Here is a 25,558-nt window from a genome sequence, read left to right as displayed (position 1 = left end):
CAATATTTTTCCTAATTAGAGCTGAAAATCATATTTAGTGCGTATAAATATAAACAGGATTCAAGTATCCTTGGATTGTCACAGGTTATATTTCTTTATATTTCCCTTCTCAAAGTAATGTGGTGGTGCTGTGTAAGATTTTCAACATTCATATCTTTAAATAAGTTCCTTCACACTTTATTTATGGAATAATTTTGTAACTTACGGTTATATGATCAGTAAATGTCAATATTTCACAATGTTAGTTTTTCAAATATATTTGCCTACCTGATCATTTGAATTACAATGAACACATTTATAAAATTGGAAATTGTAGTTACTCAGTAGAACTAAATACATATTGTCTTACCAAATGCAATATGGGTGCTCAAAAACAAAGACTCCATTTATTGCAACCAAAATCACATTCTTGTCCTGATTCCTGTTTCTGTTGCACTTAAACATTAACCATGTTAAAACGAAAGCGACAGGGCTGTAACAGTTTTTGTTGTTGTTCTGCTAGCACATTTTTGCTTTCCTAAACAGGCAAATATCATAGTGAATTACATGGATCTTCTTAATGCCAAGACAACTGCTTTTCAGTACCAAATTATCTTTGATATTTGAATTGAAAACACAATATAAGCGAGCATAGCATTCTAAAGATGACTGATAAAGCAAAATTCAATTAGTCAGATTTATCTCAGCTCCTTCTTCCTTGAAGCTTAATCTTTATAACTGGGTAACTTGTGAAACCTGTAACTTTTGCAGAGGCATAATGTCACAAACTACTTTAAAATAAGAATACCAGGACAGAATCAGGATTATGATATAGAAACTAAAACTGCTTCTGGTAGTTTCACTTTACAAAATAGCAGGATTAATTTAGCTATTTTACTGAGAATATATTCATTTTTGTTTCATCTAGCTTATGTCCTATAGGCATAATGGAAAGCCATGTGCAAGGCTAAAGAAATGCCTGCTTATGAGGGTAGAAAAATAAGGATTCAATAGTCAAATAATAATACCATCATGTCTTCGTGTCTTTGGCATTCGTGGAGATTTTCACCTTGACCTGAAAGTATATACAAACTACAAGTTGCTTTCCAACTATGTAGATTTGAGTAACATGTTTTTGTGTATGCCTTCAGTATAGCTCTGACCAATCTTCATACATAATCCGAACATAAAATCCCAGGCTCGACAACCTAGGCAGAGGAATTCTGGCTTTGGTAATATGGTGAAATAGATAACGTGGCTTCAATCTCTGACCCCGACCGACAAAAACTAACCCTGCTACAAATGTGGGATAAAATTTAAGAGGCATTCTCACAGGGAAGAAAGGGAAATCCCCAAGCAAAAGAAACAAAATAGAACTTCAACGTGTATTATAAGAAAATGAGCTGGCAGTGGGCTGCAGGGAGATCTTAGTTATTGCTCTTTGTAACCTGAGCAGGGATGTAGTACTTAGACTCCCGTGTAAAGCTGAGACCCTCAGAGCCTCCATTCATGTGAAGAGGGTACACAGAGAAAGTTTGCCTAATTGCACATGCAGATACCTGAATAATGATGCAAAACCATGGATCTTTTTCTACTGGGCTTTTGGTTCAGTGTATAGCAGTGGTCCCCAACCTTTTTAGCACCAGGGACTGGTTTCCTGGAAGATAATTTTTCCACAGACGGTGGATGCATGGCCAGGGGGTTGGGGACCCCTGGTATATACTAACTAAATGGTTCTGGAAAACCTACGGTAAGAAACCTACACTATGACATAAGTGTTGGCCCAGAAGACAGTGGTAGGCTTGGGGTACTAGGGAAAAGCAAGTGCAAAATCTCTTTGACCCCTACAGGATGCCCATAAATAAGGCCCAGAAGGCAAGCTCACAGTCCAAAGTTATAACACACTCAAACAAAACTATCCCATACAAGAGAGTCACAGCCATAACGAGCCAGTTGAATAGAACCTCCGAAATTCAGGTAATAAAGCAAACTGGTAGACATTATGAAAATGTATGTTTAAAATGATTTAAAAATATGTAAAAATGAAGTTATAAAACTAAAAAGCAAATTTAAATAAGAGAAGTATTTGAAAAGAACGAAATATAAGTTTCAAAAATTAAAAATTGTCATTTAAACATTTATGAAGTTAAACAATTGATTAGAAACAGGTGAATAGGAAATTAGTGACCTGGAAGCTACATAATAACTAATGCCTATAGAGTGCTTACCAAGCCTACAAATGCTAAAAAGGTCATTGCTATACTATGATTTTTTATTGTCGTTCGTTACTAATTTTATTATTATAAGTATGTTCATTAGTATAGTCTTGCTGGATGGAATTTGTTAGTGACAAGCAAACTGGCTCTGTGACCTGTGCTATCAACCACTCTGCTCTACTGACCCTGAGGAAATTATCTAGAATTCAGCATAGAGTTATAACTAGATGGATAATATGAAAGGGATTAGGAGATGTGGAGAATGAAATTTAAAAACCTAACCTGTGACTCTACTCAGTCTTCCCTGACACTCTTGTGAGACGTACACACTCCTGGGTTTCTGGCTTCTTCACTGGCTACTGCATCTCAGTGACTTACACTGGTTCCTGCTCATGTCTCTGACCTCAACAGTGGAACACCCAGGGCTCAGTCTGCAGACCTTTTTCCTCCCTGGATTGTTCACTCACTAGATGATCTCACACAGTCTCATAGTTTTAAACATCTCCAGGCTGTTAATTCCCAGTTTCTATCCTATGTATACCTATATCATATATACGACTGACTTAGTAATACCCCAAATTAATATGTTCAGAATTGATATGATCTCCCATCCCCCCAGTCTGGCTCTAAAAGTGTTCCTCATCTTAGTTCCTTCTAGTTCTTTAAGCCATATTTCTTCTCTTTCTCTTACAAACCACATCTAAGTCATCAAAAAATTCTGATGGCCTAAGGGTCTAACCCTGCTTCCCACCTACACCATTAACCACTCTGGTCCAAGCTACCATCATCATTCTTCTGGATAACTGCAATAGTCTCCTAACTTGATCCCTTTCAGTCTATTCTGAATACTGAAGCCTGTATGATCCTACTTCAATGTAAGTCAGATGATGTCACATCTTTGCTCAAAGTTATCTAATGGCTTCCTAGTTCACCCAGAGAAATAAAAGTGTATAAGGTGGTAAATAATGATGTGCCATCAGCAGTGTTCTCATAATTTTCCACTCTTCTCCTTTTTTCCTGTGTTCCAGGCACACGGGCCTCCTCTAATAATCTAGGCATGCTCCTACCTCAGCATATTTGCACAGGTTCTTTCTCTGCTTGGAACATTCTTTTTCCCAGGGATGTCCACATAGCATTTTCCTACACCTCCTTTTCCATTCTCTTTATACAACTATCACCTTCCCTCATTATCTATATGAAATTACAACCCTAAACAACTCATCATTTCCTCTACCTAATTTTATTTAATTATTTAAAAAATTTCTCCTTAGCACCCACTACTGTACACAAAATATGTCCTTTTAATTTTTTTTCAGTCTGAACCTCACAGAAGGTAAACTCCATAGTCACTGCTGAGTCCCCAGTGCCCAGAAGAAGAGGAGGTCCTGAACAAGGTCCTGAAAACATGACTAGGTTGCATGAGCAGGTAGCTTGCACTCCCAGTGCATGTATTCATCCCTGTTTTATTGCCTTGTCTTTTTCAACCCTTATCAATGGCCTCATGGAAAGTTCCTGTGACTGGCTGACTAAGGGATTAAAAAAAAATGTACCTGTCCTCTAGATGGCGCCACGTGATACGCTATCACCAAACGAAAATGGAAGTCTGTAGCATTAAAACCTTCTTTAAAGGTCGTGGGAAGAGAAATCTTTGCAGAGGGTAGAATTTGGACCAGTGCACCTGGCTGTCCACTTTGTCTATATTGATTATACTTATTTATGAATGACAAATAGTGGTTGAATGGTGAGGAACTTTGATGAAGTAAGATTAGTGGATTGGAGTAAAATACCGCAAGCCCCTGACTCTGCACTCTTCAGGTCTATCAGATTCTTCCCACCACATATGCAGTCCTGATCAAACGTTGTGCGCACCTCTGTGAGGCTCTAGGAAGAAACTGGGCACCTGCCTCCAGTCATGTTGATTCTTCCCTCATAAATCCTTTGCATGGCTTCTGCTAGTTCGATAATAACAACAACCTTGAAGCAGCCTGAAGTTCCCCTTCTGGTAAACTTTGTAATCTAGTTGGCCCTGAAAGGTGATAGCTTGCTGTATGTTGGAAGTATTTCAGAATTAAAATCTAGGTATTTAGAAATAGAAATGAAAACCTAGGATAATATTTCAAAAGTGGCACAGTGGCCAAAGTAGGTGGCTCTAGACAAAATAGTTATGAGAGTTATTTCACTCTCACTTATATATTCTAGGTCTGTTTGTCTCCAAGACCTTCAGTAACTTTCACTTTACTGTTCCCTAATTGACCACAACCCTACCATGACATCCTATCCAGATTTTCCCACCTTTCTACTGTCCCACACTTCAAAATTCCTTCCATGACTTTTCTTTTCATAACTCTTATTCCTAATATTTAACATATACAACATATATAATTCATGTTTCCTAATATTTAACATTTCCTGAAGCCTTCACAACTAAATCTTCATAAATATATAGAAGATTCCTATTCCCCCTAATTTCTGGGGATTATGAAAGAGGATGCTGTTGATCCTTATGGATTATTCTCTCTCACATTCCACTTTCTAAAATGAGGGACCTATTTTTACCAGGACAGAAGGTAAGATCAACTTTGGTCGAGGGAGATCTAGAAGTAGTTACAGTTTTTGCACTTCTTTTCTTTCTGCCCCTCTCTTCCAACTCCTGTCTCACTATCCCATTTTCCTATTTTTTTTTAATCATAGGGAGAGGTTTCTCTCACTTTTAAAGATTTTTTTTATAAAGTTAGTAACTAATTATATTATGTATTTTCTTTGTATACAACATAATTATTTCTTGCTTAGACATTCAGAGCCTCTGGCTTTTCACAGTTATATTTCTTCAGTTTATACTGAATGTGGAGGATTTTAATTTGACTAAATTGTTACTCAACAGTATTAAATTTCAAGATAACAAGCATAGACTGGTTATAAAATTTTTGTAATTAGCTTATTTAAATATTAAAACAAATAAAACCATAAGGTAAAAGGCAAGATAATTTTCATTTTTGAAATAAGGCAAGTTAATTAATAAAATTCCACCAATAAATAGGGCTTAACGTTGACAGTTCCTTGTCGAAATATGCAAGTATTTATCTGTTCCAATTGCAAACATGGATTTTTTTTTTAAAAACTGACATTTTTACATTTATATTAAATGTTTATATTATCCAGAAAAACAGGTAAAATTTAATTTATTAACCTATTTTTCCCAAAATTTTAATGTTCCAGGTATCCTTGGAACTCCATATATTTAACAGGACTTCACTTTTAAAGTATTTTCAAACCATGGAAAGAGAGTTTTCTATTATGTAAATTAATTTTATTTTGGAAGAGCAGAACATATTTCTGTAACTGAAATACTCATTCGATCTTTAAAAAAATGTCCTAAATAAAAAAGCTAAATCGTTAAAGGATAATACCATGACTTGTATTGTGGAAGGGCATTGAACCTGACTGTCTAACTAGGTTTTTGAGATGTTTTGAAAGGAGAATTTATTGAAGATAAGAATTGGTTGGCTAGATATTTGTATGGTTAGACCTAGTGTACCAAGAGATGATTATGAAGAATACCTTAATTTATGATGAAAAGTGGCGATTCCAATGACTTTACTGCTATTTTTGGATGGCATGTAGAACTTAGGTGTGCAGACAACTAGGAGCTATCTCTGTTCCTAGTCCCTCCATTCATGATAACTGTATTTTTTTTTTTTAATTTTTTGCGGTACGCAGGCCTCTCACTGTTGTGTCCTCTACCGTTGCGGAGCACAGGCTCCGGACGCGCAGGCTCAGGGGCCATGGCTCACGGGCCCAGCTGCTCCGCGGCATGTGGGATCTTCCCGGACCGGGGCACGAACCCGTGTCCCCTGCATCGGCAGGCAGACTCTCCACCACTGTGCCACCAGGGAAGCCCAACTGTCTGTATTTTAATAATCAAAGTGCTGGGTTCTGGTTCAAGATGGCAACATAGCAGAATTCTGAACTCACCTCCTGCCTTGGACACACCAAATCTGTGACTATACATGGAAGAACTTCCTCTGAAAAATCTTAAAAACTGGCTGAGCAACTCCTACACATCAGGCAAATGAGAAAAAGCCCACATTGAAGTGGGTAGGAGAGGCTGGAACACAATCTCACCATGAATCCCACCCCCAGTGCTATGACCCACAATCAAGAGGGAACTCAAAACCTGAAGGTTCCCCTGAGGAGTAAAAGGTTTGAACTACATCTTTTAGGGTGGCCCATCTTTTAAGACCTGCATCTAAGAGATGAGATTCCAGAACATGTAGCTTTGAAACAAATGAGGCTCATATCCATGAGAGCAACAAGACCACAGTGAAGTGAGAAATGGTTAATAAGGGGCTCATGCACGAACTCACCCAACGCAGGGATCAATGCAGAGGCAGTCGATCAAGAGATGCCCAGACTTCAGGTGAAAGAGGCTCATTTGCTAATCCTAAAGTTTCAGCTTGAGGAGCAGGAATCTAATTTAGTACACATCTGGGTACTTGATGGCTGGCAGGCACCGTCTTTGCACTCTCCCTCTGTCTCAGTCCAGCCAGTGGGCACCACCTAACCACCCACCCCAGTGGGTGCCATTTATACGCTTTCCCTCTGCCTTCCTCCATCTTTTTTTTTCCCCCCCGAGCAGACACAACCTTCACACTCTCCCTCTGCCCTGCTTCAGCCTGTGGGCACCATGTTCAGGCGCACTCTCTGCCACACTCCATAGCACAAGTATCTCCCAGATGGGAGCTTTCACATGCATCTGGTTCTCTGGTTTTTATATCAGGTGCCCCAGTTTTTATGGCTGCCACTAAGGGCATGTGCTTCGATATCTGGCCCTGGAGGCCAGGGAAGCTCGTGATCCTGGGTCCCATGGTACTGGAACAATCAGACAGACAGTCCTTGGCAGACTACCAGCCCAGAGCCCTGCACAGACATCAGAGAAACATACCCTCAAACTTTCTGTGAAAGAAGCCTATTTGCTTGCCCAGGGACTTTGGTCTGAGGGGCAGCCTTCTACTTTGGCACACGACTAAGAGCGCTATGGTGGTGCTCTCAGGGAAAGGAGGCTGATGGATGCAATCTTTGCACTCTGCCTCTGCCTCACTCCAGCACACTGGTATCATCCAGAAAAAAAAAAGTTATACCTTTGTCTGGCACCCCGATTATTGCCTGTGGCTATAGGACATCTGTATATCACCTGGCTCTGGTGGCCAGTGGGGCTTATGTTTCTGGTTCCCACTGGGCTGTAACCAATAGAAAAAAATCTCAGATGGCTACTACCCCCTAAAACAACTAGAGAAAGAAGCACAAACAAAACCCAAAGTTAGCAGAAAGAAAGAAATTGAAAAGATCAGAGCAGAAATAAATGAAATAGAAATGAAGAAAATAATAGCAAAGATTAATGAAACTAAAAGCGTGTTTTTTGAAAGGATAAACAAAATTCATAAACCTTTAGCCACACTCATCAAGAAAAAAAGGGAGAGGGCTCAAATCAATAAAATTAGAAATGAAAAAGGAGAAATTACAATGGACACCACAGAAATACAAAGGATCATTTGAGACTACTACAAGCAACTGTATGCCAATAAAATGGACAACCTGGGAGAAATGGACAAATTCTTAGAATGGTACAATCTCCCGAGACTGAACCAGGAAGAAATAGAAAAATATGGACAGACCAATCACAAGTACCGAAATTGAAACTGTGAATTAAAAAATCCCAGAAAACAAAAGCCCAGGACCAAATGGATTCACAAGCAAATTCTATCAAACACTTAGAGAAGAGTTAACACCTATCCTTCTGAAACTCTTCCAAAACATTGCAGAGGAAGGAAAACTCCCAAACTCATTCTATAAGGCCACCATCACGCTGATACCAAAACCAGACAAAAACACCACACACACACAAAAAATTACAGACCAATATCACTGATGAGCAAAGATGCAAAAATCCTCAACAAAATACTAGCAATCCAAATCCAACAATACATTAAAAGGATCATACACCATGATCAAGTGGGATTTAATCCCAGGGATGCAAGGAATTTTCAATATCCGCAAATCAATCAGCGTGATACACCACATCAACAACTGAAGAATAAAAACCATATGATCATCTCAATAGATGCAGAAAGAGCTTTTGACAAAATTCAACACCCATTTATGATAAAAATTCTCCAGAAAGTGGGCATAGAGGGAACCTACCTCAACATAATAAAGGCTATATATGACAAACCTATAGCTGTTATCATTCTCAATGGTGAAAAGCTGAAAGCATTTCCTCTAAGATCAGGAACAAGACAAGGATGTCCACTGTCACCTCTTTTATCCAACATAGTTTTGGAAGTCCCAGCCATGACAATCAGAGAAGAAAAAAATAAAAGAAATCCAAATTGGAAAAGAAGAAGTAAAACTGTCACTGTTTGTAGATGGCATGATACTACACATGAAAAATCCTAAAGATGCTACCAGAAAACAACTAGAGCTCATCAATGAATTTGGTAAAGTTGCAGGATACAGAATTAATACACAGAAATCTGTTGCACTTCTATACACTAACAGCAAAAGATCAGAAAGAGAGATGAAAGAAAGAATTCCATTTACCATCGCATCAAAAAGAGTAAAATACCTAGGAATAAATCTACCTAAGGAGACAAAAGACCTGTACTCTGAAAACTATGAGGCACTGATCAAAGAAATCAAAGATGATACAAATAGATGAAAAGATATACCATGTACTTGGATTGCAAGAATCAATACTGTCAAAGTGACTATACTACCCAAGGCAACCTACAGATTCAATGCAATCCCTATCAAATTACCAATGGCATTTTTCACAGAACTAGAACAAAAAAATCTTAAAATTTGTATGGAGATACAAAAGACTCCAAATAACCAAAGCAATCTTGAGGGGAAAAAAAAAAAATGGAGCTGGAGGAATCAGGCTCCCTCACTTCAGATTATACTACAAAGCCACAGTAACCAAAACAGTATAGTACTGGCACAAAAACAGAAATATAGATCAATGGAACAGGATAGAAAGTCCAGAGATAAACCCATGCACCTATGGTCACCTAATCCATGACAAAGGAGGCAAGGATATTCAGTGGCGAAAAGACAGCCTCTTCAATAAGTGGCGCTGGGAAAACTGGAAAGCTACATGTAAAAGAATGAAATTAGAATACTTCCTAACACCATACACAAAAATAAATGCAAAATGGATTAAAGACCTAAAGGTAAGACTGACTACTATAAAAGTCTTAGAGGAAAATGTAGGAGAACACTCCATGATATAAATCGCAAGATCTTTTCAAGCCATCTTCCAGGATAATGGAAATAAAAACAAAAATAAACAAATGGGACCTAATTAAACTCAAAAGCTTCTGAAAAGCAAAGGAAACCATAGACAAAATGAAAACACAACCCACAGAATGGGAGAAAATATTTGCAGACAATGCAACCTACAAGGGATTAATCTCCAAAATTTATAAACAGCTCATGTGGGTTAATATCAAAAAAACAAACAACCCAACCAAAAAATGGGCAGAAGACCTAAATAGACATTTCTCCAAAGAAGACATACAGATGGCCAAGAGGCACATGAAAAGATGCTCAACATCACTAATTATTAGAGAAATGCAATCATAACTACAATGAGATATCACCTCACAACAGTCAGAATGTTCATCATCAAAAAATCTACAAATAATAAATGCTGGAGAGGGTGTGGAGAAAAGGGAACCCTCTTACACTGTTGGTGGGAATGTAAATTGGTACAGCCACTATGGAGAACAATATGGATGTTTCTTAAAAAGCTAAAAATAAAGCTACCATATGATCCAGCAACCCCACTCCTGGGCATATACCTGGAGAAAAACATGGTTTGAATGGATACATGCATCCCAATGTTCATTGCAGCACTATTTGGAATATCCGGGACATGGAAGCAACCTAAATGTCCATCAACAGAAGAATGGATAACGATGTGGTACATATATACAATGGAATACTACTCAGCCATTAAAAAGAATGAAATAATGCCATTTGCAGCAACATGGGTGGACCTGGAGATTATCATACCAAGTGAAGTAAGTCAGACAGACTTACATATGATAAAATTTAAAAATTAAATTAAATTAAAATTTAAAAAATGATACTAATGAACTTATTTACAAAACAGAAACAGACTCACAGACTTAGAAAAGGAACGTAGGGTTACCAGGGGGAAGGGTGAGAAGGAGGGATAGATTAGGAATTTGGAATTGACATGTACACACTGCTATATTTAAAATAGATAACCAACAAGGACCTACTGTATAGCACAGGGAATTCTGCTCAATATTCTGTAATAACCTAAATGGGAAAAGAATTTGAAAAACAATATATACATGTATAAGTGAATCACTGTGCTGTACACCTGAAACTAACACAACATTGCTAATCAACTCTGCTGCAATATAAAATAAAAAAATTTTAAAAATAGAAAATACTAGATATGACTTGAAGTTATGGTGGACAGATGAGAATCATAATGGAATACAATGGAGCAGAAACATGAAATGTTGAAAACATATGTAATGATTAAAAATAGAAAAGCCTGTAATAAAGTAAAAACTTAAAACACTTTAAAAAAATGGCTACTGCCCACAAGGCACAGCAAGAGGCAATGGACCCAGGAGTTCAGTCTTTCTTAGCTTAACATCACAGCTGTAGCCTGAGGGACGTGTTCTAATTGAACATACAGATAAGAGCTAATACAGTCCTTTCCAGGGACCTTGTAGAGTGGGCACTGTCTTTGCATTCTCTGTCATGCTCCAGAGCAACTGTACTTCCCAGAGGAGAATGTGTACAGTGTCTGATGCCCTGGTTTCTGTGGCTGCCACCCAAGTGATGCCACATGAATACCTGGCTCTGGTTGCCAGGGGAGCCTGTGTTCCTGGGTCCCATGGGACTGTAACGATCAGAGAGACAGTTCTACACACCCAAAGTCTTTCTGTGCTTGTTCTGGAGTTTCAGCCTGAGGCACAGGCTTCAAGTGTGGCACACATCTAGAGGTCTTTGGAGCTACTTTCAGGTAACATAGAGTAGTGGAAGCCATCCTTGCACTCTACTTCTGCTTTGCTACAACTCATGTGTATCTCCTGGAAAGGAGGCCCAATTTTTGTCACTGGTAACCAGGCAACACCCTTGATTGCATGACACTGGTAGTGATACTTATACTTGCTGCCCCTCAGGTTTGTATATATTTGCATACCTTAATAGCTGTTGCCGGGCTTCCTATCAGCCTGAATCTAGGTGCTGAATGAGATCCTCCCCTCTGGGACAATGACAAGTCTTGCACAACCACAACTAGTGAGAGCCATTAAAAATAAAATAGACTGCATTGGCAATCACACAAGTCTGAGAGAAAAATAAGAGCGAGGGCAGGATAGAACAATAAGATTCATCTCCTACACAAAGCCACTCTTTCAAGACTGGGAGACGCAGCTGTTTTATCTAATGCATAAAAACCAATATAGAGATTCAAAGGAAATAAAGAAACAGAGGAATGTGTCCTAAGGGAAAGAAAGAGATGAAACCCAGGCATGGGGGAGGGGGGATGAATGAAGCAGGGATAAGTAATTTACCCGATAAAAAGTTCAAAGTAATGGTCAACAAGATGTTCACTACCTATGGAAAAGAACAGATGACCACAATGAGAACTTAAGCAAAGAGATAGAAAATATAAGAAAATAGCAAATAGAAGTCACAGAGCTAAAGAATACAGTTAATGAACTGAAAAACACAATAGAGGGGTTCAATAGCAGACCAGACAAAGCAGAAGTGAGGATCAATGAACTTGAAGACAGGGCATCGGAACTCACCCAGAGCAGGTAAAAGAAAAGGAAAAAAAATGCAAAAGCACAGATAGATTAAGGAAATAACATGACAATATCAGATGGATTAACATCCACATTACAGGTGTCCCAGAGGAAAAGAGAGAATGAAAGTAGCAGAAAACTTATTTCAAGATAAAACAGCTGACAACTTCCCTAACAGGGAGAAGGAAAAAGGCATTCAGATCCAGGAAGGACAGAGAGTTCCAAAAAAGATGAATCCAAAGAAACCCACACCAAGACACATTATAATTAAAATGTCAAATTTAAGGGGAGAATCTTAAAATCAGCAAGAGATAAAACAACTTGTTATATACAAGGGAACCCCCATAAGATTATAAGCTTAGCTTTCAGCAGGAATTTATAGGCCAGAAGGTGTGACTTTTAATTTTAATTGTATGTGTATGGCAGAGGGGAGTTTACCATAAACACATATATACTGTACATTTTCTTATTTACTGCTCGTCCTACTTACCTTAGGTCAGGAGTATAATTTTTTTTTTCAGAATTCTGAGCACTTGCCAAAGCTTTCTGACAATAAATATACCCTATCTGTCAACATACAGTAGACATTCATTTATGGTTCATAATATTCTTTGTCTTCCCTCATTTATAAAACAGAAACCAAGAGTTTTCTTACTGTATTGAATGAAGTATAGAAATCTCATTTCAAAAATCTGTTAATTATAAATTAAGTAAGTCAAAATCATATTTTACAGATTTACTAAAAAAGATAATGTACATTGTCTATGTGATCTTGACTTCTCCAGAAGATGACATCTACCAGAAATTTTTTTTTCTAAACCATGAATTATAAAATTGGAGGATTTATTAGGAATGATGTCAGCTTCATGGTGGTCTAAGTCATTTCTCTTCTTTGCTCTCCCTTTTTTAAACAACTAATTAGATATCCATAACCAAAGTGCCTCTGCATTTTACACCAAGGGACCTAGGAGGTTCCTAGCCCACAAAAGCATCCAAAGCTAAACAAGAACTTTGTAAGGGCTGTGGATCCAAGGGATTCAGTGAAACTGCTCCACCCCCCACCCCAAACTGGGCTTGATTAGGAAAAAAAAAAAAATTGGAGAGCATAAAACTGGGCAGATACCTCTGGGCAAGAGAGAATTTATAAAAGTATAGCCTGCCAGAGGCGAGATTCTATCACCCTAATGAATCAAGAGAGAGGTCAGTTTGGACACAGAGGAGAGGGAGTAACACACCACCCTGCTACCAGGGCAACACTGCAAGGGGCTAAACTTTTGGCTGCTGTAGTGGTGACCCCTCCTGCAGAGGAGGTGGGAAGCAAAAGTTGTGAGTGATTGCCCAGCCACCCCAGGTGTGTGGGTTACATCTGGAGAAACCTGCTTGTTTCCAGCAGTTCTTGATTTCCGAGGAAATTCCATGACTGGGGGGAAGGAGGAGAAAGAGAAGGAAGCCGATAAGAATATCGAAGGGCATTAAAGGAATATATTTCCTGCGGTCTGCTTCAGGACTTCAGCAGGAAGTCTACCCACCAACCTCTGGGAGTATCGCACTCAAGGATCTCCCTACCAGCCTCTGGGTAGCCCCAAATCACCAAGTGTTAAACCCACATCTCCCCACCACTGCACTCTGTTGCCGGCTCCTTCTGCAAGCTCTCAAGTGCATCCTTAAGAGGGAACTGGAGTAGACGCATAGGGTGATCAGATAATAGGCAAGGGAGAAAGTACAAAACTGAGGTATAGCACCACCTTCTGGAATACAAAAGAAAGGTTTCTAATGGCCAGTCTGTTGAGTTGTAAGAAGCAAAAAAGTCATAAAAGCTTAGTTACAGAGATGTCTGCTACTTAGAAGAAACACATTTCAGCTCTAAAGACACACATAGGCTCAAAGTATAGGATAGAAGAAGGTATTTCATGCAAGTGGAAACCAAAATAAAGTGGTTATAACCATACCTATGTCAGATAAAATAGACTTGAAGCCAAAAATGGTAACTAAAGACAACGGTCATTATATAATGATAAAGGATTCAATACATCTAGAAGCTATAACAATCATAAACATATACACACACAACATTGGAGCACCTAAATGTATTAAGCAAATACTTACAGATCTGAAGGAAGAATTAGAGAGCAATGCAGTAATAGTAGGAGATTTCAACACCCCACTGCCAGCAATGGATAGATCACCTGGAAAGAAAATCAAAAAGGAAATATTGGAATTGAACCATGCTTTAGACCAAAGAGACTTAGCAGACATATATAGAACATTCTCAAGTGGCTTGACCATCTGATAGGGAACAGATCAAGTCTTAGCAAATTTTAAAAGATTGAAATAATACCAACTATCTTTTCTGACCACAATGGTATGAAACAAAAAATCAAAAACAAAATGAAAGCTGGACAGTCTATAAATACGTGGAAACTAAACAACATATTTCTGAACTACCAATGGTTAAACAAAAAATAAAAATGGAAATTTAAAAAAATCTCTTGAAACAAATAAGAATGGAAACACAACTTACCAAATCCTATGAGATGCTTCAAAAGCAGTTCTAAGAGGGGAGTTCATGGCAATAAATGCCAACATCAAGAAACAAGAAAGATCTCAAGTAAACAACTTAACTTTATACCTCAAGGAAGTAAAAAAAGAGGAATAACGTAAGCCCAAATTTAGCAGAAGGAAGGAAATAATAAAGATCAGAATGGAAATAAATGAACTAGAAATGAGAAAAACAATAAAAAGGATCAATGAAACAAAGAGCTTGTTTTTCAAAAAGGTAAACAAAATTGAGAAACCTTTAGCTAGACTCACCAAGAAAAAAAGAATGCTCAAATAAATAAAAATAGAAATTAAGGAGAAAAGTACAACTGATACTACATAAATACATAGGGACATAAGGGACTACAGGCATACCTCAGAGATATTACAGGTTCAGTTTCAGAACATTCCAATAAAGCAATTATTACAATAAAGTGAGTCACATAATTTTTTTGGTTTTCCAGTGCATATAAAAGTTATGTTTACACTATACTGTAGTTTATTAAATGTGCAATAGCATTGTGTCTGAAAAATGTGTATACCTTAATTAAAAATACTTTATTGCTAAAAAACTCTATTGCTAAAAAATACTTTAGTAATAAATCTTAATCTTTTTAAGATAGTAACATCAAAAGATCACTGATTACAGATCACCATAACAAAGATAATAATAATTAAAAGTTGGAAATATTGTGAGAATTATCAAAATGTGACAAAGAAACATGAAGTGAGCACATGCTGTTGCAAAAAATGGCACTGACATAACTTGCTTGACTCAGGGTTGCCACAAACATTCAATTTGTAAAAAAAATGTAATATCTGGAAAGTGCAATAAAGCAAAGGGCAATAAAATGAGGTATGCCTGTACTATTAACAATTATATACCAATAAATTAGATAACCTAGGGGAAAAATGTTATCTATTCCTAGAAGCACACAACCCACCAAGACTAGATCAGGGAGAAATAGAAAATCTGAACAGACCAATAATGAGTACTAAGATGTTAAATGAGTAATCAAAAATCTGCCAACACAGAAAACCCCAAGACCAGATGACTTCACGGGTGAATTCTATCAAACATTTAAAGAAGAATTAATGCCAATGCTTCTCAAACTCTTCCAAAAAATTGAAGAAAAGAGAACATTTCCCAACTCATTCTATAATTCAGCATTACTCATACCAAAACCAGATAAGAACACTACCAAAATCAAACAATAGAAATAAAAACTATAGATCAATGTCCCTGATAAAAATAGATGTAGAATTTTTCAACAAAACATTAGCAAACTAAATTCAAGAACACATTAAAAGTATTATACATCATGACCAAATGGGATTTATCCTTGGGATGCAAGTATGTTTCAACATACACAATTCAATACATATAATACATTACATTAATAGAATAAAAGATAAAAATTGCATGATCACCCCAGTAGGTGCAGAAAAACGTATAAGGTATAGAAGAAACATACCTAAACATAACAAAGGTCATATACAACAAACCCACAGATCACATCCTTAGTGGAGAAATATTGAAAGCTTTTCCTCTAAGATCAGGAACAAAACAAGAATGCACACTCTCACCCCTCTTATTCAATATAGTACTGGAAGTCCTAGCTAGAGCAATTAGGCAAGATAAAGAAATAAAATGCATCCAGATTGGAAAGGTAGAAGTAAAACTGACATTTTTATCAGATGATATGATTTTGTATATAAAAAATTCCAAAGACACAACCAAAAAATTATTGGAATTGATCAGTGAATTCATTAAAGTTGGAGGATGTAAAATCAACATACAGAAATTACTGTATTTCTATACACTAATAATGAATCTTTTGAAAAATTTAAAGAAACTATCTTATTTACAATAAAATTACCTAGGAATAAATTTAACCAAGGAAGTGAAAGATCTGTAAAATGAAAACCACAAGACTTTATTGAAAGAAATCAAAGATGACACACAAAAAAATGAAAAGACATCCCATGTCCATGGATTGAAAGAATTCATATTATTAAAATGTCCATACTACTGAAAGCCCTCTATAGATTCACACAATCTTTACCAAAATTCCAGTGGCCTTCTTCACAGAAATTTTAAAAAAGTCTAAAATTTGTATGGAACCACAAAAGACCCCAAATAGCCAAAACAATTCTGAGCAAGAAGAATAAAGACAAAGGTATTATACATCCTGATTTCAAACAATACTACAAAGCTATAGTAATTAAAACAGTATGGTACTGGCATAAAAATTGACACATAAACCAATGGAATATGAATAGAGAAGCAACAATTAAACCCCCAAATACACAAAAAATTAATATTTTACAAGAGAGTCAAGAACATCCAATGGTGAAAGGACAGTCTCTTCAACAAATGGTGCTGGGAAAACTGGGTAAATACATGCAGAACAATGAAATTTGATCCCTATCTTATATTACTCACAAAAATTAACTCAAAGTGCATCAAAGACTTAAACATAAGACCTGAGGCCATAATAGTCCTAGAACATAGAGAAGAATTACTTAACATTGTTCTCATCAATGACTTTTTGTATATGTCACCAGAAGCACAAACATAAAAAGTAAAAATTAACAAAAGGGACTGCATCGACTTAAAAGCTCTACACAGCAGAAGAAACAACAAAATGAAAAGGTAACCCATGGAATGGGAAAAAAAGTTGCAAACCATATATTGGATAAGGAGTTAACATCCAAAATATATCAAGAACTCATACAACTTAAAAACAAACAGACAAAAAATAAAAGAATCCAATTTAAAAATGAGTAGAGAAAGTAAAGAGACATTTCTCCAAAGAAGACATCCAAATGGCCAAGAGGTACATGAAAAGATGCTCAACAGAACTAATCATCAGGGAAATGCAAATCAAAGCCACATTGAGATACCACCTCACAACTGTTAGAATAGCTATCATCAAAAAGACAAGAAATAACAAGTGTTGCAAGGGCATGGAGAAAAGAGAAAACTTGAACACTGTTGGTGGGAATGTAAACTGGTGCAGCCACTATAGAAAACAATATGGATAGTCCTCAAAAAATTAAAAATAGATTTACCATATGGTCCAGCAAAGGAAATGGAAATGGAATATAGATGGAATATATGCACTCCCATTTACTGCAGCATAATTCAAATTAGCCAAAATATGGAAACAACTTAAGTGACCATCAATGGATGAGTGGATAAAAAAAGACGTGGTATGTATACACACACACAGGCACATGGAGAAATATTATTGAGCCATGATAAAGAAGGACATCCTGCCATTTGCACCAACATGGATGGACCTTGAGGACACTATGCTAAGTGAGATAAGTCAGACAGAGATAGACAAATACTGTATGGTATCACTTATACGTGGAATCTAAAACAGCCAAACTTGTAAAAAGAGAGAGTAAAATGGTGGTTACCAGGAGGTAGGAGGGTGGGAGTGGAAGGATAGGAAAAACACTGTTTAAAGGTACAAACTTGCAATGAGTAGTAAATAAATCCTAGAGATCTACTGGGTTGGCCAAAGAGTTCATACAGTTTTTCCATAGCATCTTACAGAAAAACCCAAATGAATTTTTTGGCCAACCCAATAAATCAGCACAGTGTAGTGATGTATTATAATCATCAAGCTTGGTAAGAGAGTAAATTTTAATTATTCCATCCAATAAAAAGAAATAATTAGGGACTTCCCTGGTGGTCCAGTGGTAAAGAGTCCACCTTACAATGCAGGGGATGTGGGTTCGATCCCGGGTCAGGGAACTAAGATCCCACAACTAAACCTGTGCCACAACTACTGAGCTTGTGCGCCTCAACTAGAGTGCCTGCATGCCGCAAACTACAGAGCCCACGTGCCCTGGAGCCTGCGTGCCACAACCTAGAGAGAGAAAACCCACATGCCACAACTAGAGAGAAACCCATGATCCGCAAAAAGAGAAGCCACTACAATGAGAAGCTGCACACCATAACTAGAGAAAGCCCGCATGCAGCAACAAAGACCCAATGCAGCCAAAAATAAATAAATTTATAAAAAAAGATAAACTGTCACTTTTTTTGGCTCATCAAGAACACTGGTTCACAGAAGTAGAAAATTTAAATCATTAAATATTTCAAAGAAAATAGAGCAGTACAATTAATTCAAACAAAACTCAACAAGTAGTATTCATCCTGGGTGCTGGAATGTGGGGTTTGGAGGGCAGACCTAAGGGAGAGGACTGCTGTTGGCTGTGAGGAGACAGCCTGAGGGGACTGGAGTGAGGAAATCAGCTACTGGGAATGCCTGTGGAGGAAACTCGGACCACCACAGAAGTGAAGCACCGTTGCTGAGTGTCATGCAAGGGATGGGGCCACCACTGCAGCTTCTCTCCCCATGCACCGGCCCCTGCCTCCCCAGGCACTAGGAAGGGCCCCTTCTGGGGCCAGCTCTCTCGTGCCTGCAACTGGGCACTAGGAAGTGTCCCCACCAGGGCTGCCTCTCTCATGCCCATGGCTGCCAGCTACCTTGCATGCCCCATCCCCACTGGGGCTCCCACGGCCAAGGCCGCTGCTACCTCTGTACCCCTTCTTCACCAGGGTGGTCTCATGTGATCCTGGGCAGCCTCGGGAACAGACACCTGTGGGTGGCCCACACGCAGTGGTGGGGCTGAAACCACAACTGAGCCCCAGGGGCCATGCAACTAAGGAAGAAAAGCTGAAATCTCTCCTTGCAGCTGTGCAGACCATGCACTGACACCCCCGCAACCGGCTTTGTAAACTCAGTGCATACAGAACATCTGAATGGACAAGTGCTCCCACAGCCAAGACTGGTCTAACTTTAGCAGCTGTAGACTTTATGGGCACATACACATGGGGGTTGGGCCAGGCCAGAGCCTGAGCTGCCCCATAGCGTCAACGGCAGGTCCAGATCCATAATTATTGCACTCCTGGGACCTGAATTCAGTGGATCTATGCTGGTGCCCTCGTGAAAATAACGTCTGAGAGACACCAGGGCCAATTGCCAGCATACCCACAGTTAAGGTGGGCCCGAGAGCAGTGTCAACAACAACGTAATCTGAAAGCACACACAATGGGTGAAAGGTGACACAACAGAGCACACCCACAGGTGAACGGCTCCAGAGGAGGAATACTCATTGTCTTCTCTCCCAGTGGGAGTGCTCCAATCCCACCTACCTTGCACCACAGATCAGAAACACAGCTAGAAACATATCTGGGGGCCTCTACTCCAACAACTAGGGAGGATACCCCACCTCTGACAGGGCAGTAACAACCACAGAGAAAAGGGGAGGCCCTGCTCAATAGCCAGTGCAGGCTCTGGTCATCACACCTCCTATAAAGAGGATAAAGGCCACGATACACTAAGGAAAGAGATAGCAGACATGTATACTGAAAACAACCCTTGCACCAAAAAATATTAAACTCACGTAGGCTACACAGGGACATTCCCACATAAAATGGCCCTTGAAGACCCTCTGAGGGTCTGGCATTGGCGGGAGAACCTCCAGAGCATTTAGCCATGAAGGCCAGCAGGGATGGAGTGCAGAAGATCCACAGGGTTGGGAGAACAGAGACTGCACTCTTGGAGGGCACACACGAGGTCTCATGTACACTGGGACCCAGCATGAAGCAGTACCTCCACAGGAACCTGGGTTCCACCTACCTAGGGGTCTTGGAGTGCATCCTGGGAAGGTGAAGGTCAACTAGAGCTCACTGTGAGGGCAAGGACACTGGCAGCTGAAGACCCAGGGAATATTGACCAGAGTGAGCTCTCCCGGAGGTCCACATTTCAGCACCAAGACCCAGCTTCATCCAAAAAACTGCAGACTCCACTGCTGGAAGGCCTCAGGCCAAACAACCACCAAGATAGGAACACAGAAGAAAGGCTGCCTAAAGTCGTACTGAGCTCACAGCCACCTCAAAACACAGCCTTGACATGGCCCTAGCCATCAGATCAACAAGACCCAGCTCCACCGACCAGACTGCAGGCACCAGTCCCTCCAAACAGGCAACCTGAACAAGCCTCTGGAACAATCTCACCCACCAGGGGGCAGACACCAGAAGCAAGAGGAACTACAATCCTGTAGCCTGTAGAAAGGAGACCACAAACACAGAAAGTCAGACAAAATGAGACAACACAGAAATATTGGGTTGGCCAAAAGGTTCATTTTTTTCCCCTGTCAGATGGTTCTAGTAGCGCTTAGTTGTCTTTAACTTCATTCAAAATAATTTTGTTAGATTATATTGTGACAGCTGTCATATCATTGTGCATTTTTAAAAACATTATCAAAATTGGTGAATTTTTGTGTAGCCATTTTACTATTGAAGATGGAAGGAAAAAAATCAACATTTTTGGCATATTATGCTTTATTATTTCAAGAAAGGTAAAAACAAATTGTGATGGGCGATGAAAAGTGGGTACTCTACGATAATGTGGAATGGAAGAGATCATAGAGCAAATAAAATGAACCACCATCAATCACACCAAAGCCCTGTCTTCATCCAAAGAAGGTCATGTTGTGTATATGGTGGGATTGGAAGGGAGTCCTCTATTATGAGCTCCTTCTGGAAAACCAAATGATTAATTCCAACAAGTATTGCTCCCAATTAGACCAACTGAAAGTGGCACTCGATGAAAAGCGTCCAGAATTAGTCAAGAGAAAATTCATAACCTTCCATCAGGATAACGCAAGACTGCATGTTTCTTTGATGAGCAGGCAAAAACTGTTACACCTTGGCTGGGAAGTTCTGATTACTCTGCCTGTATTCACCAGACATTGCATCTTCATATTTCCAATTATTTCAGTCTTTACAAAATTCTCTTAATGGAAAAAATTTCAATTCCCTGGAGGACTGTAAAAGGCACCTGGAACAGTTCTTTGCTCATAAAGATAAAAAGTTTTGGGAAGATGGAATTATGAAGTTGCCTGAAAAATGGCAGAAGGTAGTGGAACAAAAGGGTGAATACACTGTTCAATAAAGTTCTTGGTGAAAATGAAAAATCTGTCTTTCATTTTTACTTAAAAACTGAAGGAAGTTTTTGGCCAACCCAATATGTTGCAAATGAAGAACAAGATAAAAACCCACAAGAACAATTAAATGAAGAGGAGACAGGCAATCTACCTGAAAAAGAATTCAGAGTGATGATAGTAAAGATAATCCAAAATCTCAGAAAAAGAATGGTGGCATGATCAAGAAGATACAAGGAATGTTTAACAAGGAGCTAGAAGATTAAAAAACAAACACACAGAGATGAACAATACAATAACCGAAATAGAAATATACTAGAAGTAATCAATAGCAGAATAACTGAGGCAGAAGAAGGAATAAGTAAGCTGGAAGACAGAGTGGTGGAAATCACTGCCACAGAACAGAATAAAGAAAAAAGAATGAAAAGAAAGGAGGACAGTCTCAGAAATTTCTGTGACAATATTAAATGCAACAACATTCACATTATATGGGTCACAGAAGGAGAAGAGAAAGAGAAAGGGCCTGAGAAAATATTTGAAGATATTATAGCCAAAAACTACACCAACATGAGAAAGGAAACACTCACTCAAGACCAGGAAGTGCAGAGAATCCCATACAGGATGAATCCAAGGAGGATCACACCGAGACACATATGAATCAAATTAACAAAAATTAAAGACAAAGAAAAATATTAAAATCAACAAGGGAAAAGCAACAATTAACATATAAGGGAACCCCCAAACGTTATCAGCTGATTTTTCAGCAGAAACTCTGCAGGCCAGAAGGGAGAGTCATGATATACTTCAAGTGCTGAAAGGGGAAACCAACAACCACGAATACTCTTCCCAGCAAGGCTCTCATTCAGATTTGATGGAGAAATCAAAAGCTTTATAGACAAGCTAATGCAAAGAAAATTCACCACCAAACCAGCTTTAAAACAAATGCTAATGGAACTTCTCTAGGTGGGACAGAGACCAGCAACCTAAGACAACTGTGTACATATATAGACTGCTATATCAAAACCTCATGGGAACAGCAAATGCAAAAACTACAATAGATACACACACAAAAAAGAAAAAGCAACCCAAAAACAACACTAAAGATGGTCATCAAACCACAAGAGAAGAAAAGAAAAGAGGAAGGGAAGAAAAATACCTACCAAATATCCCCCCAAAACAATTAAGAAAATGGCAATAGGAACATACATATTGAAAATTACCTTAAGTGTAAATGGATTAAATGCTCCAACCAAAAGACACAGACTGGCTGAATGGATATGAACACAAGACCCGTATATATACTGTCTACAAGAGGCCCACTTCAGACCTAGGGACACATAGTGACCAAAAGTGAGGGGATGGAAAAATATATTCCATGCAAATGGAAATCAAGGAAAGCTGGAGTAGCAATACTCATATCAGACAAAATAGACTTTAAAATAAAGACTGTTACAAGAGAAAAGAAAGGACACTACATAATGATCAAGGGATCAATCCAAGAAGATGATATAACAATTGTAAATATATATGCACCCAACATAGGACCACCTCAATAGATAAGGCAAATGCTAACAGCCATAAAGCAGGAAATAAACAGTAACACAATAATAGTGGGGGATGTTAGCACCCCACTTACACCAATAGACAGATCATTCAGACAGAAAATTTATAAGGGAACACAAGCCTTTAAATGACACATTAGGCCAGAAAGACTTAACTGATATCTAAAGGACATTCCATCCAAAAGCAACAGAATACACTTTCTTCTCAAATGCACATGGAACGTTCTCCAGGATAGATCCCATATTGGGCCACAAATCAAGCCTCAGTAAATTTAAGAAAATTGAAATCATATCAAGCATCTTTTCTGACCACAAAGTTATGAGATTAGAAATTCATTACAGGAAAGAAATGTTAAAAACACAAACAAGTGGAGGCTAAACAATATGTTACTAAACAGCCAATGGATCACTGAAAAAGATCGAAGAAGAAACCAAAATACCTAGAGACAAATGAAAACGAAAATCTATGGGATGCAGCAAAAGCAGTACTAAGAAGGAAGTTTATAGCAATACAATCTTACGTCAGGAAACAAGAAAAATCTCAAACAACTTAACTTTACACCTAAAGCAACTAGAGAAAGAAGAACAAACAAAATCTAAAGTTAGTAGATGGAAAGAAATCACAAAGATCAGAGCAGAAATAAATGAAATAGAGATGAAGAAAACAATAGCAAAGATCAATGAAACTAAAAGTTGGTTCTTTGAGAAGATAAAATTGATAAACCTTTAACCAGACTCATCAAGAAAAAAGGAAGGGACTCAAATCAATAAAATTAGAAATGAAAAAGGAGAGATTACAACTGACACCACAGAAATAGAAAGATCATAAGAGACTACTTCAAGCAACTATACACCAGTAAAATGCACAACCTAGAAGAAATGTACAAATTCTTAGAAAGGTACAACCTTCCAAGACTGAACCAGGAAGAAATACAAAACATGAACAGACCAATCACAAGTACTGAAATTGAAACTGTGATTTAAAAACTCCCAACCAAAAAAAGTTTAGGACCAGATGGCTTCACACGTGAATTCTATCAAGCATTTAGAGAAGACTTAACACCTATATTTCTGAAAATATTCCAAAAATTTGCAGAGGAAGGAACACTGTCAAGCTCATTCTATGAGGCCAACATCACCCTGATACCAAAACCAGACAAAGATATTTAAAAAAGAAAATAAAATTACAGGCCAATATCACTGATGAGGAAAGACACAAAAATCTTCAACAAAATACTATCAAACCAAATCCAACAGTACATTAAAAGGATCATCCACCATGATACAGTGGGATTTAACCCAGGGATGCAAGGATTCTTCAACATATGTAATTAATCAATATGATAAACCACATTAACAAACTGAGGAATAAAAAACATATGATCATCTCAATCAGTGCAGAAAATCCTTTTGACAAAATTCAACACCCATTTATGATTTAAGAAACTCTTCAGGAAGTGGGCATAGAGGGAACATACCTCAACATAATAAAGGCCATATATGACAAACCCACAGCAAACATCAGTCTGAATGGTGAAAAACTGAAAGCATTTTCTATAAGATCAGGAACAAGACAAGGATGTCCACTCTCACCACTTATCCAACATAGTTTTGGAAGTCCTAGTCATGGCAAGGAGAGAAGAAAAAGAAATAAAAGGAATCCAAATTGGAAAAGAAGGAGTAAAACTGTCACTGTTTGAAGATGACATGATGCTTTACATAGAAAATCCTAAAGATGCTACCAGAAAACTACTAGAGATCATCAAAGACTTTGGTAAAGTTGCAGGATACAAAATTAATGCACAGAAATCTCTCACATTCTTGTACACTAACAGTGAGAGATCAGAAAGAGAAATAAAGGAAACAATCCCATTTACCACTGGGATTTTATAAAGAATAAAATACCTAGGAATAAACCTGCCTAAGGAGGCAAAAGAACTGTACTCAGAAAACTATAAGATACTGATGAAAAAAATCAAAGATAACACAAACAGATGGAGAGATATACCAGTTTCTTGGATTGGAAGAATCAATATTGTCAAAATGACTACACTACCCAAAGTAATCTACAGATTCAACACAATCCCTATCAAATTACAAAGAGCATTTTTCATAGAATTAGAACAAAAAAAATTTACAGTTTGTATGGAAACACAGGAGACCCTGAATAGTGAAAGCAATCTTGAGAAAGAAAAACAGAGATGGAGGAATCAGGCTCCCTGACTTCAGACTATGCTACAAAGCTACAGTCATCAAAACAGTATGGTACTGGCACAAAAACAGAAAGATAAATCAATGGAAAAGGATAGAAAGTCTAGAGATAAACCCACGCTCCTATGGTCACCTACTCTACCACAAAGGAAGCAAAAATATACAATGGAGGAAAGACACTCTCTTCAATAAGTGGTGCTGGGAAAACTGGACAGCTACATGTAAGCAA

At 38.1% G+C, this 25,558-nt stretch overlaps 1 long non-coding RNA gene across 1 annotated transcript in view; it reads right to left on the bottom strand.

Annotated features, from left to right (window-relative positions):
- LOC309821668 overlaps positions 1-25,558 on the bottom strand; it is a 172,799-nt gene that overhangs the window by 45,386 nt on the left and 101,855 nt on the right. Inside the window, exon 3 of the long non-coding RNA XR_014296652.1 lies at positions 14,156-14,235. This is a non-coding gene — a long non-coding RNA (uncharacterized lncRNA). The remainder of the gene's footprint in view (positions 1-14,155; positions 14,236-25,558) is intronic.

This window comes from Grampus griseus (genome assembly GCF_964374135.1).
Source record: "Grampus griseus genome assembly, chromosome: 4".
Taxonomy (NCBI): Eukaryota; Metazoa; Chordata; class Mammalia; order Artiodactyla; family Delphinidae; genus Grampus; species Grampus griseus.
Note: the sequence above shows the minus strand (reverse complement) of the source record. Positions and strands in the feature narration are given on the sequence as shown.